This window comes from Oncorhynchus clarkii, chromosome 9 (genome assembly GCF_045791955.1).
Source record: "Oncorhynchus clarkii lewisi isolate Uvic-CL-2024 chromosome 9, UVic_Ocla_1.0, whole genome shotgun sequence".
Taxonomy (NCBI): Eukaryota; Metazoa; Chordata; class Actinopteri; order Salmoniformes; family Salmonidae; genus Oncorhynchus; species Oncorhynchus clarkii.
The window spans coordinates 9,059,094-9,076,593 of record NC_092155.1 but is presented as its reverse complement, the minus strand read 5'-3'; the positions used below and the strand labels follow the sequence as shown (position 1 = coordinate 9,076,593).

Sequence of the window (17,500 nt, the reverse complement as noted above, 5' to 3'; positions counted from 1 at the left end):
CCCCCCTACACCACCACTTCTCCCCCCCTACACCACCACTTCTCCCCCCCTACACCACCACTCCCCCCCCCCCCCCTACACCACCACTTCTCCCCCCCCCTACACCACCACTTGTATTTAACACAGTTAAGTCATGTTTTCCTGGGAATTCTGTTCTGTAATTCTGTGTTCCCGACCTGACCTCCTGCAGCTCAGTCTTTTCCAGTCTCGGGAGCGCCGTGGCGACGGGAATCGCCTAGGGAAGCTATTATTACGCTACATCAAATTAACCAGGCGATCCCTGACAGGGAATACCCCGCTTTTTCCTCTATTGGGACCCAGTGGGGTTTCCGTGCCTCGAAGTGTGTGTATGAATGTGTGTTTGTGCATTTGTCGTGCGTGTGTTGTGCGTGTCGTACATCTTGTGTGAGTGTGTCGTGTGTGCGTTGTGTCTCATTTGAGTGTTGCGTGTCCTCTGTGGTCACATGCATCGTTTAGTCTCTGCCAAAAGTGTTTCAGGTCGTTGATTAAATGTTACCCTGTTTTATGTGTGTGTGTTCCGATCTAATAAATATTGTTGGTTACGAGTTACGAGCACAGATCCCAAGTGACCGACATAGAACTCAATGTTTATCCATCATACTCTGTTCATAGTCCTGTCTGGAAAAACTACCTGTGTTACTGATAGTCCTGTCTGGAAAAACTACCTGTGTTACTGATAGTCCTGTCTGGAAAAACTACCTGTGTTACTGATAGTCCTGTCTGGAAAAACTACCTGTGTTACTGATAGTCCTGTCTGGAAAAACTACCTGTGTTACTGATAGTCCTGTCTGGAAAAACTCCCTGTGTTACTGATAGTCCTGTCTGGAAAAAACTACCTGTGTTACTGATAGTCCTGTCTGGAAAAACTACCTGTGTTACTGATAGTCCTGTCTGGAAAAACTACCTGTGTTACTGATAGTCCTGTCTGGAAAAACTACCTGTGTTACTGATAGTCCTGTCTGGAAAAACTACCTGTGTTACTAATAGTCCTGTCTGGAAAAACTACCTGTGTTACTGATAGTCCTTTCTGGAAAAACTACCTGTGTTACTGATAGTCCTGTCTGGAAAAACTACCTGTGTTACTGATAGTCCTGTCTGGAAAAACTACCTGTGTTACTGATAGTCCTGTCTGGAAAAACTACCTGTGTTACTGATAGTCCTGTCTGGAAAAACTACCTGTGTTACTGATATTCCTGTCTGGCAAAACTAACTGTGTTACTGATAGTCCTGTCTGGAAAAACTACCTGTGTTACTGATAGTCCTGTCTGGAAAAACTACCTGTGTTACTGATAGTCCTGTCTGGAATAACTAACTGTGTTACTGATAGTCCTGTCTGGAAAAACGAACTGTGTTACTGATAGTCCTGTCTGGCAAAACTACCTGTGTTACTGATAGTCCTGTCTGGCAAAACTCCCTGTGTTACTGATAGTCCTGTCTGGCAAAACTACCTGTGTTACTGATAGTCCTGTCTGGAAAAACTAACTGTGTTACTGATAGTCCTGTCTGGAAAAACTACCTGTGTTACTGATAGTCCTGTCTGGAAAAACTACCTGTGTTACTGATAGTCCTGTCTGGAAAAACTACCTGTGTTACTGATAGTCCTGTCTGGAAAAACTACCTGTGTTACTGATAGTCCTGTCTGGAAAAACTAACTGTGTTACTGATAGTCCTGTCTGGAAAAACTTCCTGTGTTACTGATAGTCCTGTCTGGAAAAACTCCCTGTGTTACTGATAGTCCTGTCTGGAAAAACTCCCCGTGTTACTGATAGTCCTGTCTGGAAAAACTCCTTGTGTTACTGATAGTCCTGTCTGGAAAAACTCCCTGTGTTACTGATAGTCCTGTCTGGAAAAACTCCCCATGTTACTGATAGTCCTGTCTGGAAAAACTCCCTGTGTTACTGATAGTCCTGTCTGGAAAAACTCCCTGTGTTACTGATAGTCCTGTCTGGAAAAACTCCCTGTGTTACTGAAGCTCTTAAAAAAACTACCTGTGTTACTGATAGTCCTGTCTGGAAAAACTCCCTGTGTTACTGATAGTCCTGTCTGGAAAAACTCCCTGTGTTACTGATAGTCCTGTCTGGAAAAACTCCCCGTGTTACATATAGTCCTGTCTGGAAAAACTCCCTGTGTTACTGATAGTCCTGTCTGGAAAAACTACCTGTGTTACTGATAGTCCTGTCTGGAAAAACTACCTGTGTTACTGATATTCCTGTCTGGCAAAACTAACTGTGTTACTGATAGTCCTGTCTGGAAAAACTACCTGTGTTACTGATAGTCCTGTCTGGAAAAACTACCTGTGTTACTGATAGTCCTGTCTGGAAAAACTACCTGTCTTACTGATAGTCCTGTCTGGAATAACTAACTGTGTTACTGATAGTCCTGTCTGGAAAAACGAACTGTGTTACTGATAGTCCTGTCTGGCAAAACTACCTGTGTTACTGATAGTCCTGTCTGGCAAAACTCCCTGTGTTACTGATAGTCCTGTCTGGCAAAACTACCTGTGTTACTGATAGTCCTGTCTGGAAAAACTAACTGTGTTACTGATAGTCCTGTCTGGAAAAACTACCTGTGTTACTGATAGTCCTGTCTGGAAAAACTACCTGTGTTACTGATAGTCCTGTCTGGAAAAACTACCTGTGTTACTGATAGTCCTGTCTGGAAAAACTACCTGTGTTACTGATAGTCCTGTCTGGAAAAACTAACTGTGTTACTGATAGTCCTGTCTGGAAAAACTTCCTGTGTTACTGATAGTCCTGTCTGGAAAAACTCCCTGTGTTACTGATAGTCCTGTCTGGAAAAACTCCCCGTGTTACTGATAGTCCTGTCTGGAAAAACTTCTTGTGTTACTGATAGTCCTGTCTGGAAAAACTCCCTGTGTTACTGATAGTCCTGTCTGGAAAAACTCCCCATGTTACTGATAGTCCTGTCTGGAAAAACTCCCTGTGTTACTGATAGTCCTGTCTGGAAAAACTCCCTGTGTTACTGATAGTCCTGTCTGGAAAAACTCCCTGTGTTACTGAAGCTCTTAAAAAAACTACCTGTGTTACTGATAGTCCTGTCTGGAAAAACTCCCTGTGTTACTGATAGTCCTGTCTGGAAAAACTCCCTGTGTTACTGATAGTCCTGTCTGGAAAAACTCCCCGTGTTACATATAGTCCTGTCTGGAAAAACTCCCTGTGTTACTGATAGTCCTGTCTGGAAAAACTAACTGTGTTACTGATAGTCCTGTCTGGAAAAACTCCCTGTGTTACTGATAGTCCTGTCTGGAAAAACTACCTGTGTTACTGATAGTCCTGTCTGGAAAAACTCCCTGTGTTACTGATAGTCCTGTCTGGAAAAACTCCCTGTGTTACTGATAGTCCTGTCTGGCAAAACTACCTGTGTTACTGATAGTCCTGTCTGGCAAAACTAACTGTGTTACTGATAGTCCTGTCTGGCAAAACTAACTGTGTTACTGATAGTCCTGTCTGGAAAAACTAACTGTGTTACTGATAGTCCTGTCTGGCAAAATTAACTGTGTTACTGATAGTCCTGTCTGGCAAAACTAACTGTGTTACTGATAGTCCTGTCTGGCAAAACTAACTGTGTTACTGATAGTCCTGTCTGGCAAAACTAACTGTGTTACTGATAGTCCTGTCTGGCAAAACTAACTGTGTTACTGATAGTCCTGTCTGGCAAAACTAACTGTGTTACTGATAGTCCTGTCTGGCAAAACTAACTGTGTTACTGATAGTCCTGTCTGGCAAAACTAACTGTGTTACTGATAGTCCTGTCTGGCAAAACTAACTGTGTTACTGATAGTCCTGTCTGGCAAAACTCCCTGTGTTACTGATAGTCCTGTCTGGAAAAACTCCCTGTGTTACTGATAGTCCTGTCTGGAAAAACTCCCTGTGTTACTGATAGTCCTGTCTGGCAAAACTCCCTGTGTTACTGATAGTCCTGTCTGGAAAAACTCCCTGTGTTACTGATAGTCCTGTCTGGAAAAACTCCCTGTGTTACTGATAGTCCTGTCTGGCAAAACTAACTGTGTTACTGATAGTCCTGTCTGGCAAAACTAACTGTGTTACTGATAGTCCTGTCTGGCAAAACTAACTGTGTTACTGATAGTCCTGTCTGGCAAAACTAACTGTGTTACTGATAGTCCTGTCTGGCAAAACTAACTGTGTTACTGATAGTCCTGTCTGGCAAAACTCCCTGTGTTACTGATAGTCCTGTCTGGAAAAACTACCTGTGTTACTGATAGTCCTGTCTGGAAAAACTACCTGTGTTACTGATAGTCCTGTCTGGAAAAACTACCTGTGTTACTGATAGTCCTGTCTGGAAAAACTCCCTGTGTTACTGATAGTCCTGTCTGGAAAAACTACCTGTGTTACTGATAGTCCTGTCTGGAAAAACTACCTGTGTTACTGATAGTCCTGTCTGGAAAAACTCCCCGTGTTACATATAGTCCTGTCTGGAAAAACTCCCTGTGTTACTGATAGTCCTGTCTGGAAAAACTACCTGTGTTACTGATAGTCCTGTCTGGAAAAACTACCTGTGTTACTGATATTCCTGTCTGGCAAAACTAACTGTGTTACTGATAGTCCTGTCTGGAAAAACTACCTGTGTTACTGATAGTCCTGTCTGGAAAAACTACCTGTGTTACTGATAGTCCTGTCTGGAAAAACTACCTGTCTTACTGATAGTCCTGTCTGGAATAACTAACTGTGTTACTGATAGTCCTGTCTGGAAAAACGAACTGTGTTACTGATAGTCCTGTCTGGCAAAACTACCTGTGTTACTGATAGTCCTGTCTGGCAAAACTCCCTGTGTTACTGATAGTCCTGTCTGGCAAAACTACCTGTGTTACTGATAGTCCTGTCTGGAAAAACTAACTGTGTTACTGATAGTCCTGTCTGGAAAAACTACCTGTGTTACTGATAGTCCTGTCTGGAAAAACTACCTGTGTTACTGATAGTCCTGTCTGGAAAAACTACCTGTGTTACTGATAGTCCTGTCTGGAAAAACTACCTGTGTTACTGATAGTCCTGTCTGGAAAAACTAACTGTGTTACTGATAGTCCTGTCTGGAAAAACTTCCTGTGTTACTGATAGTCCTGTCTGGAAAAACTCCCTGTGTTACTGATAGTCCTGTCTGGAAAAACTCCCCGTGTTACTGATAGTCCTGTCTGGAAAAACTCCTTGTGTTACTGATAGTCCTGTCTGGAAAAACTCCCTGTGTTACTGATAGTCCTGTCTGGAAAAACTCCCCATGTTACTGATAGTCCTGTCTGGAAAAACTCCCTGTGTTACTGATAGTCCTGTCTGGAAAAACTCCCTGTGTTACTGATAGTCCTGTCTGGAAAAACTCCCTGTGTTACTGAAGCTCTTAAAAAAACTACCTGTGTTACTGATAGTCCTGTCTGGAAAAACTCCCTGTGTTACTGATAGTCCTGTCTGGAAAAACTCCCTGTGTTACTGATAGTCCTGTCTGGAAAAACTCCCCGTGTTACATATAGTCCTGTCTGGAAAAACTCCCTGTGTTACTGATAGTCCTGTCTGGAAAAACTAACTGTGTTACTGATAGTCCTGTCTGGAAAAACTCCCTGTGTTACTGATAGTCCTGTCTGGAAAAACTACCTGTGTTACTGATAGTCCTGTCTGGAAAAACTCCCTGTGTTACTGATAGTCCTGTCTGGAAAAACTCCCTGTGTTACTGATAGTCCTGTCTGGCAAAACTACCTGTGTTACTGATAGTCCTGTCTGGCAAAACTAACTGTGTTACTGATAGTCCTGTCTGGCAAAACTAACTGTGTTACTGATAGTCCTGTCTGGAAAAACTAACTGTGTTACTGATAGTCCTGTCTGGCAAAATTAACTGTGTTACTGATAGTCCTGTCTGGCAAAACTAACTGTGTTACTGATAGTCCTGTCTGGCAAAACTAACTGTGTTACTGATAGTCCTGTCTGGCAAAACTAACTGTGTTACTGATAGTCCTGTCTGGCAAAACTAACTGTGTTACTGATAGTCCTGTCTGGCAAAACTAACTGTGTTACTGATAGTCCTGTCTGGCAAAACTAACTGTGTTACTGATAGTCCTGTCTGGCAAAACTAACTGTGTTACTGATAGTCCTGTCTGGCAAAACTAACTGTGTTACTGATAGTCCTGTCTGGCAAAACTAACTGTGTTAATGATAGTCCTGTCTGGCAAAACTAACTGTGTTACTGATAGTCCTGTCTGGCAAAACTCCCTGTGTTACTGATAGTCCTGTCTGGAAAAACTCCCTGTGTTACTGATAGTCCTGTCTGGAAAAACTCCCTGTGTTACTGATAGTCCTGTCTGGCAAAACTCCCTGTGTTACTGATAGTCCTGTCTGGAAAAACTCCCTGTGTTACTGATAGTCCTGTCTGGAAAAACTCCCTGTGTTACTGATAGTCCTGTCTGGCAAAACTAACTGTGTTACTGATAGTCCTGTCTGGCAAAACTAACTGTGTTACTGATAGTCCTGTCTGGCAAAACTAACTGTGTTACTGATAGTCCTGTCTGGCAAAACTAACTGTGTTACTGATAGTCCTGTCTGGCAAAACTAACTGTGTTACTGATAGTCCTGTCTGGCAAAACTCCCTGTGTTACTGATAGTCCTGTCTGGAAAAACTACCTGTGTTACTGATAGTCCTGTCTGGAAAAACTACCTGTGTTACTGATAGTCCTGTCTGGAAAAACTACCTGTGTTACTGATAGTCCTGTCTGGAAAAACTCCCTGTGTTACTGATAGTCCTGTCTGGAAAAACTACCTGTGTTACTGATAGTCCTGTCTGGAAAAACTACATGTGTTACTGATAGTCCTGTCTGGCAAAACTACCTGTGTTACTGATAGTCCTGTCTGGCAAAACTACCTGTGTTACTGATAGTCCTGTCTGGAAAAACTGTGTTAGTGATAGTCCTGTCTGGAAAAACTCCCTGTGTTACTGATAGTCCTGTCTGGCAAAACTACCTGTGTTACTGATAGTCCTGTCTGGCAAAACTAACTGTGTTACTGATAGTCCTGTCTGGCAAAACTACCTGTGTTACTGATAGTCCTGTCTGGAAAAACTACCTGTGTTACTGATAGTCCTGTCTGGCAAAATTAACTGTGTTACTGATAGTCCTGTCTGGCAAAACTAACTGTGTTACTGATAGTCCTGTCTGGCAAAACTAACTGTGTTACTGATAGTCCTGTCTGGCAAAACTAACTGTGTTACTGATAGTCCTGTCTGGCAAAACTAACTGTGTTACTGATAGTCCTGTCTGGCAAAACTAACTGTGTTACTGATAGTCCTGTCTGGAAAAACTAACTGTGTTACTGATAGTCCTGTCTGGCAAAACTAACTGTGTTACTGATAGTCCTGTCTGGCAAAACTAACTGTGTTACTGATAGTCCTGTCTGGCAAAACTAACTGTGTTACTGATAGTCCTGTCTGGCAAAACTAACTGTGTTACTGATAGTCCTGTCTGGCAAAACTAACTGTGTTACTGATAGTCCTGTCTGGCAAAACTAACTGTGTTACTGATAGTCCTGTCTGGAAAAACTAACTGTGTTACTGATAGTCCTGTCTGGCAAAACTAACTGTGTTACTGATAGTCCTGTCTGGCAAAACTAACTGTGTTACTGATAGTCCTGTCTGGCAAAACTCCCTGTGTTACTGATAGTCCTGTCTGGAAAAACTTCTTGTGTTACTGATAGTCCTGTCTGGAAAAACTCCCTGTGTTACTGATAGTCCTGTCTGGAAAAACTCCCCATGTTACTGATAGTCCTGTCTGGAAAAACTCCCTGTGTTACTGATAGTCCTGTCTGGAAAAACTCCCTGTGTTACTGATAGTCCTGTCTGGAAAAACTCCCTGTGTTACTGAAGCTCTTAAAAAAACTACCTGTGTTACTGATAGTCCTGTCTGGAAAAACTCCCTGTGTTACTGATAGTCCTGTCTGGAAAAACTCCCTGTGTTACTGATAGTCCTGTCTGGAAAAACTCCCCGTGTTACATATAGTCCTGTCTGGAAAAACTCCCTGTGTTACTGATAGTCCTGTCTGGAAAAACTAACTGTGTTACTGATAGTCCTGTCTGGAAAAACTCCCTGTGTTACTGATAGTCCTGTCTGGAAAAACTACCTGTGTTACTGATAGTCCTGTCTGGAAAAACTCCCTGTGTTACTGATAGTCCTGTCTGGAAAAACTCCCTGTGTTACTGATAGTCCTGTCTGGCAAAACTACCTGTGTTACTGATAGTCCTGTCTGGCAAAACTAACTGTGTTACTGATAGTCCTGTCTGGCAAAACTAACTGTGTTACTGATAGTCCTGTCTGGAAAAACTAACTGTGTTACTGATAGTCCTGTCTGGCAAAATTAACTGTGTTACTGATAGTCCTGTCTGGCAAAACTAACTGTGTTACTGATAGTCCTGTCTGGCAAAACTAACTGTGTTACTGATAGTCCTGTCTGGCAAAACTAACTGTGTTACTGATAGTCCTGTCTGGCAAAACTAACTGTGTTACTGATAGTCCTGTCTGGCAAAACTAACTGTGTTACTGATAGTCCTGTCTGGCAAAACTAACTGTGTTACTGATAGTCCTGTCTGGCAAAACTAACTGTGTTACTGATAGTCCTGTCTGGCAAAACTAACTGTGTTACTGATAGTCCTGTCTGGCAAAACTCCCTGTGTTACTGATAGTCCTGTCTGGAAAAACTCCCTGTGTTACTGATAGTCCTGTCTGGAAAAACTCCCTGTGTTACTGATAGTCCTGTCTGGCAAAACTCCCTGTGTTACTGATAGTCCTGTCTGGAAAAACTCCCTGTGTTACTGATAGTCCTGTCTGGAAAAACTCCCTGTGTTACTGATAGTCCTGTCTGGCAAAACTAACTGTGTTACTGATAGTCCTGTCTGGCAAAACTAACTGTGTTACTGATAGTCCTGTCTGGCAAAACTAACTGTGTTACTGATAGTCCTGTCTGGCAAAACTAACTGTGTTACTGATAGTCCTGTCTGGCAAAACTAACTGTGTTACTGATAGTCCTGTCTGGCAAAACTCCCTGTGTTACTGATAGTCCTGTCTGGAAAAACTACCTGTGTTACTGATAGTCCTGTCTGGAAAAACTACCTGTGTTACTGATAGTCCTGTCTGGAAAAACTACCTGTGTTACTGATAGTCCTGTCTGGAAAAACTCCCTGTGTTACTGATAGTCCTGTCTGGAAAAACTACCTGTGTTACTGATAGTCCTGTCTGGAAAAACTACCTGTGTTACTGATAGTCCTGTCTGGAAAAACTCCCCGTGTTACATATAGTCCTGTCTGGAAAAACTCCCTGTGTTACTGATAGTCCTGTCTGGAAAAACTACCTGTGTTACTGATAGTCCTGTCTGGAAAAACTACCTGTGTTACTGATATTCCTGTCTGGCAAAACTAACTGTGTTACTGATAGTCCTGTCTGGAAAAACTACCTGTGTTACTGATAGTCCTGTCTGGAAAAACTACCTGTGTTACTGATAGTCCTGTCTGGAAAAACTACCTGTCTTACTGATAGTCCTGTCTGGAATAACTAACTGTGTTACTGATAGTCCTGTCTGGAAAAACGAACTGTGTTACTGATAGTCCTGTCTGGCAAAACTACCTGTGTTACTGATAGTCCTGTCTGGCAAAACTCCCTGTGTTACTGATAGTCCTGTCTGGCAAAACTACCTGTGTTACTGATAGTCCTGTCTGGAAAAACTAACTGTGTTACTGATAGTCCTGTCTGGAAAAACTACCTGTGTTACTGATAGTCCTGTCTGGAAAAACTACCTGTGTTACTGATAGTCCTGTCTGGAAAAACTACCTGTGTTACTGATAGTCCTGTCTGGAAAAACTACCTGTGTTACTGATAGTCCTGTCTGGAAAAACTAACTGTGTTACTGATAGTCCTGTCTGGAAAAACTTCCTGTGTTACTGATAGTCCTGTCTGGAAAAACTCCCTGTGTTACTGATAGTCCTGTCTGGAAAAACTCCCCGTGTTACTGATAGTCCTGTCTGGAAAAACTCCTTGTGTTACTGATAGTCCTGTCTGGAAAAACTCCCTGTGTTACTGATAGTCCTGTCTGGAAAAACTCCCCATGTTACTGATAGTCCTGTCTGGAAAAACTCCCTGTGTTACTGATAGTCCTGTCTGGAAAAACTCCCTGTGTTACTGATAGTCCTGTCTGGAAAAACTCCCTGTGTTACTGAAGCTCTTAAAAAAACTACCTGTGTTACTGATAGTCCTGTCTGGAAAAACTCCCTGTGTTACTGATAGTCCTGTCTGGAAAAACTCCCTGTGTTACTGATAGTCCTGTCTGGAAAAACTCCCCGTGTTACATATAGTCCTGTCTGGAAAAACTCCCTGTGTTACTGATAGTCCTGTCTGGAAAAACTAACTGTGTTACTGATAGTCCTGTCTGGAAAAACTCCCTGTGTTACTGATAGTCCTGTCTGGAAAAACTACCTGTGTTACTGATAGTCCTGTCTGGAAAAACTCCCTGTGTTACTGATAGTCCTGTCTGGAAAAACTCCCTGTGTTACTGATAGTCCTGTCTGGCAAAACTACCTGTGTTACTGATAGTCCTGTCTGGCAAAACTAACTGTGTTACTGATAGTCCTGTCTGGCAAAACTAACTGTGTTACTGATAGTCCTGTCTGGAAAAACTAACTGTGTTACTGATAGTCCTGTCTGGCAAAATTAACTGTGTTACTGATAGTCCTGTCTGGCAAAACTAACTGTGTTACTGATAGTCCTGTCTGGCAAAACTAACTGTGTTACTGATAGTCCTGTCTGGCAAAACTAACTGTGTTACTGATAGTCCTGTCTGGCAAAACTAACTGTGTTACTGATAGTCCTGTCTGGCAAAACTAACTGTGTTACTGATAGTCCTGTCTGGCAAAACTAACTGTGTTACTGATAGTCCTGTCTGGCAAAACTAACTGTGTTACTGATAGTCCTGTCTGGCAAAACTAACTGTGTTACTGATAGTCCTGTCTGGCAAAACTAACTGTGTTAATGATAGTCCTGTCTGGCAAAACTAACTGTGTTACTGATAGTCCTGTCTGGCAAAACTCCCTGTGTTACTGATAGTCCTGTCTGGAAAAACTCCCTGTGTTACTGATAGTCCTGTCTGGAAAAACTCCCTGTGTTACTGATAGTCCTGTCTGGCAAAACTCCCTGTGTTACTGATAGTCCTGTCTGGAAAAACTCCCTGTGTTACTGATAGTCCTGTCTGGAAAAACTCCCTGTGTTACTGATAGTCCTGTCTGGCAAAACTAACTGTGTTACTGATAGTCCTGTCTGGCAAAACTAACTGTGTTACTGATAGTCCTGTCTGGCAAAACTAACTGTGTTACTGATAGTCCTGTCTGGCAAAACTAACTGTGTTACTGATAGTCCTGTCTGGCAAAACTAACTGTGTTACTGATAGTCCTGTCTGGCAAAACTCCCTGTGTTACTGATAGTCCTGTCTGGAAAAACTACCTGTGTTACTGATAGTCCTGTCTGGAAAAACTACCTGTGTTACTGATAGTCCTGTCTGGAAAAACTACCTGTGTTACTGATAGTCCTGTCTGGAAAAACTCCCTGTGTTACTGATAGTCCTGTCTGGAAAAACTACCTGTGTTACTGATAGTCCTGTCTGGAAAAACTACCTGTGTTACTGATAGTCCTGTCTGGCAAAACTACCTGTGTTACTGATAGTCCTGTCTGGCAAAACTACCTGTGTTACTGATAGTCCTGTCTGGAAAAACTGTGTTAGTGATAGTCCTGTCTGGAAAAACTCCCTGTGTTACTGATAGTCCTGTCTGGCAAAACTACCTGTGTTACTGATAGTCCTGTCTGGCAAAACTAACTGTGTTACTGATAGTCCTGTCTGGCAAAACTAACTGTGTTACTGATAGTCCTGTCTGGAAAAACTAACTGTGTTACTGATAGTCCTGTCTGGCAAAATTAACTGTGTTACTGATAGTCCTGTCTGGCAAAACTAACTGTGTTACTGATAGTCCTGTCTGGCAAAACTAACTGTGTTACTGATAGTCCTGTCTGGCAAAACTAACTGTGTTACTGATAGTCCTGTCTGGCAAAACTAACTGTGTTACTGATAGTCCTGTCTGGCAAAACTAACTGTGTTACTGATAGTCCTGTCTGGAAAAACTAACTGTGTTACTGATAGTCCTGTCTGGCAAAACTAACTGTGTTACTGATAGTCCTGTCTGGCAAAACTAACTGTGTTACTGATAGTCCTGTCTGGCAAAACTAACTGTGTTACTGATAGTCCTGTCTGGCAAAACTAACTGTGTTACTGATAGTCCTGTCTGGCAAAACTAACTGTGTTACTGATAGTCCTGTCTGGCAAAACTCCCTGTGTTACTGATAGTCCTGTCTGGAAAAACTCCCTGTGTTACTGATAGTCCTGTCTGGAAAAACTCCCTGTGTTACTGATAGTCCTGTCTGGAAAAACTCCCTGTGTTACTGATAGTCCTGTCTGGCAAAACTCCCTGTGTTACTGATAGTCCTGTCTGGAAAAACTCCCTGTGTTACTGATAGTCCTGTCTGGAAAAACTCCCTGTGTTACTGATAATCCTGTCTGGCAAAACTAACTGTGTTACTGATAGTCCTGTCTGGCAAAACTAACTGTGTTACTGATAGTCCTGTCTGGCAAAACTAACTGTGTTACTGATAGTCCTGTCTGGCAAAACTAACTGTGTTACTGATAGTCCTGTCTGGCAAAACTAACTGTGTTACTGATAGTCCTGTCTGGCAAAACTCCCTGTGTTACTGATAGTCCTGTCTGGAAAAACTCCCTGTGTTACTGATAGTCCTGTCTGGAAAAACTCCCTGTGTTACTGATAGTCCTGTCTGGAAAAACTCCCTGTGTTACTGATAGTCCTGTCTGGCAAAACTCCCTGTGTTACTGATAGTCCTGTCTGGAAAAACTCCCTGTGTTACTGTTAGTCCTGTCTGGAAAAACTCCCTGTGTTACTGATAGTCCTGTTTGGCAAAACTAACTGTGTTACTGATAGTCCTGTCTGGAAAAACTCCCTGTCTTACTGAAGCTCTTGACAAAACTCAGATCCCAATAACGTGTAGACTGCAAATGCAAAACTTACACGACCAGATTTATCTGAAACCAAACCATTGACTTCCTATTGTCACCCAGAGATATTGATTAGAGATATTGATTGCGTACAATTTCATGGATAAATTGAATAATTTTCTATTTTGTGTAAAACACAGACTAAAGGCATGTGACTCACTGAGCCGTTCATGCAGCTCTTATATTGTCACAGACAGACAGAATTGAAACACAAAAGAGCCTCCAGTCTCTAACAAAATAATCTATCCTAAATATGTGAAGAAAATACAAAATACACACAATTAACAATGTGCAACAAGCTCTACAAGTCAGAACCTGTACAGTAATTCTCAGGTGTGTGTGTGAGGCGCTAGTGTTACCTGTAAAGGTGTGGTGTGTGGTTTCTTCAGTCCGGGTGAGTCGACGGCAGCAGCAGTGACAGGTGTGTGTTTCCTACCTCTTACACTGCTATTTGTAGCTCCTCAGGTAAACAGGAGAAGAGGCGGAGTCCCGCCTTTAGTCACACCCACAGTCAGTCACTGCTAGCCCCTCTCCCTCTCTCTCTCTCTGTTTCTCTCTCTGTGTGTCTCTCTCTCTCTCTGTCTCTCTCTGTGTCTATATCTCTGATTCTCTCTCTCTCTCTCTGTGTCTATATCTCTGTCTCTCTCTCTCTGTCTCTCTCTCTCTGTCTCTCGGTCTCTCTGTGTGTGTGGACCCCTCATTTCCTGTTCACTGTAAGTCTACCTTTCAGTTTTGCACCTCTCTCTCTCTCTCTCACTCACTTCACCTACAGAAAACCTCAAATCCAACACGTCTCTCTCGCGTGCCCTGGTAAACGGCAGTCCTTCTCCCCATGGTAAACGGCAGTCCTTCTCCCCATTGTAAAGGGCAGTCCTTCTCCCCATGGTAAAGGGCAGTCCTTCTCCCCCTGGTAAAGGGCAGTCCTTCTCCCCCTGGTAAAGGGCAGTCCTTATCCCCATGGTAAAGGGCAGTCCTTCTCCCCATGGTAAACGGCAGTCCTTCTCCCCATGGTAAACGGCAGTCCTTCTCCCCATGGTAAACGGCAGTCCTTCCCCCATGGTAAACGGCAGTCCTTCTCCCCATGGTAAACGGCAGTCCTTCTCCCCATGGTAAAGGGCAGTCCTTCTCCCCATGGTAAAGGGCAGTCCTTCTCCCCATGGTAAACGGCAGTCCTTCCCCCATGGTAAACGGCAGTCCTTCTCCCCATGGTAAACGGCAGTCCTTCTCCCCATGGTAAACGGCAGTCCTTCTCCCCATGGTAAACGGCAGTCCTTCTCCCCATGGTAAACGGCAGTCCTTCTCCCCATGGTAAACGGCAGTCCTTCTCCCCATTGTAAAGGGCAGTCCTTCTCCCCATTGTAAAGGGCAGTACAGAGGAGGGTTGGGAGACAGCATACATGGAGGGGAAAAGTAGAGAAGTTTTACATCACCGGCCACAATAGTAAGAAAACACATTACAGAACTGTACACACACACACAGACACACACACACACACACACACACACACACACACCTTTCAGGGGCGAACTGGGATCAGAATTCGGCCCAGGCATTTCTAGCTACCACATTTTCTTTCCTCAAGGCCCCCAAGCCAAATAATGATCATCTGATGTAAATTTAGACAGGCCCACTGGGCCATTGCCAGAATGACACTAGGGGCTGCTCCTTGCTCTGTCCTTGCTCCTTGCTCTGTCCAATACACCCCCCCCCCCCAGAGCAGATCTACCAACCGCAAACAACCAACCCCCCCCCCCCCCCCCCCCCCCCTCACACACACACACACACACACACAGTCAAGGCTCTGTCCAGAGTCAAGCCTGGGTTTTCCATGGGCAGGGTTGGGTAAGGAGATACTGTGGGTTTGGGTCAAGTGGGAGTGTGCAGAAGACTGGTAGGCTGAGATATTGTGGGGAGAAACTTACTGTGGGTGTGAGATATTGAGACACCTACTGTGGGTGTGAGATATTGAGGAGAAACTTACTGTGGGTCTGAGATATTGAGACACCTACTGTGGGTCTGAGATATTGAGGAGAAACTTACTGTGGGTCTGAGATATTGAGACACCTACTGTGGGTCTGAGATATTGAGACACCTACTGTGGGTCTGAGATATTGAGACACCTACTGTGGGTCTGAGATATTGAGACGCCTACTGTGGGTCTGAGATATTGAGGAGACACATACTATGGGTCTGAGATATTGTGAGGAGACGCCTACTGTGAGTCTGAGATATTGTGAGGAGACACCTGGGTCTGTTGTTCGTCTCTCCACATGTTAAAGCTCAACTCATTGACATGATGACTGTAGACTCTATTCAGTGACTCCAGCACCAACACAAAACACACTTAAAGACTCATACAAAAACACAATTAAAATGACAGACCCTTTCCCCCGACAGACATTGCACATTTGTTGATGTCATCGGAAACAGAATGTATGATGTTAACTAAACCTCCCCACCTACACACTAACACAGAGAGGGATGAGAAAGAGAGATAAGAGAACCAGAGAGAGAGAGAGAGATGTAGAGAGGAAGAGAACCAGAGAGAGAGAGAGATGTAGAGAGGAAGACAACCAGAGAGAGAGAGAGATGTAGAGAGGAAGAGAACCAGAGAGAGAGAGAGAGAGGGATGTAGAGAGGAAGACAACCAGAGAGAGAGAGAGAGAGGGATGTAGAGAGGAAGACAACCAGAGAGAGAGAGAGAGAGAGAGGGATGTAGAGAGGAAGACAACCAGAGAGAGAGAGAGAGAGAGGGATGTAGATAGGAAGAGAACCAGAGGGAGAGAGAGAGAGGGATGTAGAGAGGAAGAGAACCAGAGAGAGAGAGAGAGAGAGGGATGTAGAGAGGAAGACAACCAGAGAGAGAGAGAGAGGGATGTAGAGAGGAAGACAACCAGAGAGAGAGAGAGAGAGAGAGGGATGTAGAGAGGAAGACAACCAGAGAGAGAGAGAGAGAGGGATGTAGAGAGGAAGACAACCAGAGAGAGAGAGAGAGAGGGATGTAGAGAGGAAGAGAACCAGAGAGAGAGAGAGAGGGATGTAGAGAGGAAGACAACCAGAGAGAGAGAGAGGGATGTAGAGAGGAAGAGAACCAGAGAGAGAGAGAGGGATGTAGAGAGGAAGAGAACCAGAGAGAGAGAGAGAGAGAGAGAGCGAGGGATGTAGAGAGGAAGAGAACCAGAGAGAGAGAGAGAGAGAGAGAGAGAGAGAGGGATGTAGAGAGGAAGACAACCAGAGAGAGAGAGAGAGGGATGTAGAGAGGAAGACAACCAGAGAGAGAGAGAGAGAGAGAGGGATGTAGAGAGGAAGACAACCAGAGAGAGAGAGAGGGATGTAGAGAGGAAGAGAACCAGAGAGAGAGAGAGAGCGAGGGATGTAGAGAGGAAGAGAACCAGAGAGAGAGAGAGAGAGAGAGAGAGAGAGAGAGAGAGAGAGAGAGAGAGAGAGAGAGAGAGAGAGAGAGAATCCCTTTTAGACAATTTCCTGGGTAAAACGTTCCACTGTAACAGTGAAGGTGTAAACTTGGCAGTAGAAAATCTTAACAGTATATTTGACCTCTCAGCTTCCCTATGAAATCTAAAAATCTCAAATAGAAAACCGAAGAAAATTAACAACAATGACAAATGGTTTGATGAAGGCAAAAATCTAAGAAAGAAATTGAGAAACCTCTCCAACCAAAAACATAGAGACCCAGAAAACCTGAGTCTACGCCTTCACTATGGTGAATCACTAAAACAATACAGAAATACACTACGGAAAAAGAAGGAACAGCATGTCAGAAATCAGCTCAATGTAATTGAAGAATCAATAGACTCTAACCACTTCTGGGAAAATTGGAAAACACTAAACAAACAATAATAATAATAATAACACGAATAATTATCTATTCAAAATGGAGATGTATGGGTAAACCACTTCTCCAATCTTTTTGGCTCTATAACAAAGAATAAAGAGCAAAAACATATACATGATCAAATACAGATCTTAGAATCATCTATTAAAGACGACCAGAACCCACTGGATTCTCCAATTACCTTGAATGAGTTACAGGACAAAATAAAAACCCTCCAACCCAAAAATGTTTACCAAATTACTGTACAACAGACCATGTATTCACCCTGCACACCCTAATTGACAACCAAACAAACCAAAACAAAGGCAAAGTCTTCTCATGCTTTGTTGATCTCAAAAAAGCCTTCGACTCAATTTGGCATGAGGGTCTGCTATACAAACTGATGGAAAGTGGTGTTGGGGGTAAAACATACGACATTATAAAATCCATGTACACAATCAACAAGTGTGAGGTTAAAATTGGCAAAAAACACACACATTTCTTCACACAGGGCCACGGGGTGAGACAGGGATGCAGCTTAAG

The 17,500-nt window shown here is 43.4% G+C and overlaps 1 protein-coding gene across 1 annotated transcript in view; it reads right to left on the bottom strand.

Moving 5' to 3' along the window:
• Positions 1 to 13,529, bottom strand: part of LOC139415855 (glycoprotein hormone subunit alpha 2) — a 20,228-nt gene extending 6,699 nt beyond the window's left edge. The window contains exon 1 of the mRNA XM_071163992.1: positions 13,484 to 13,529. The gene's annotated coding sequence lies outside the window, so the exon portion shown is untranslated. The remainder of the gene's footprint in view (positions 1 to 13,483) is intronic.
• Positions 13,530 to 17,500: the final 3,971 nt, after the last annotated feature.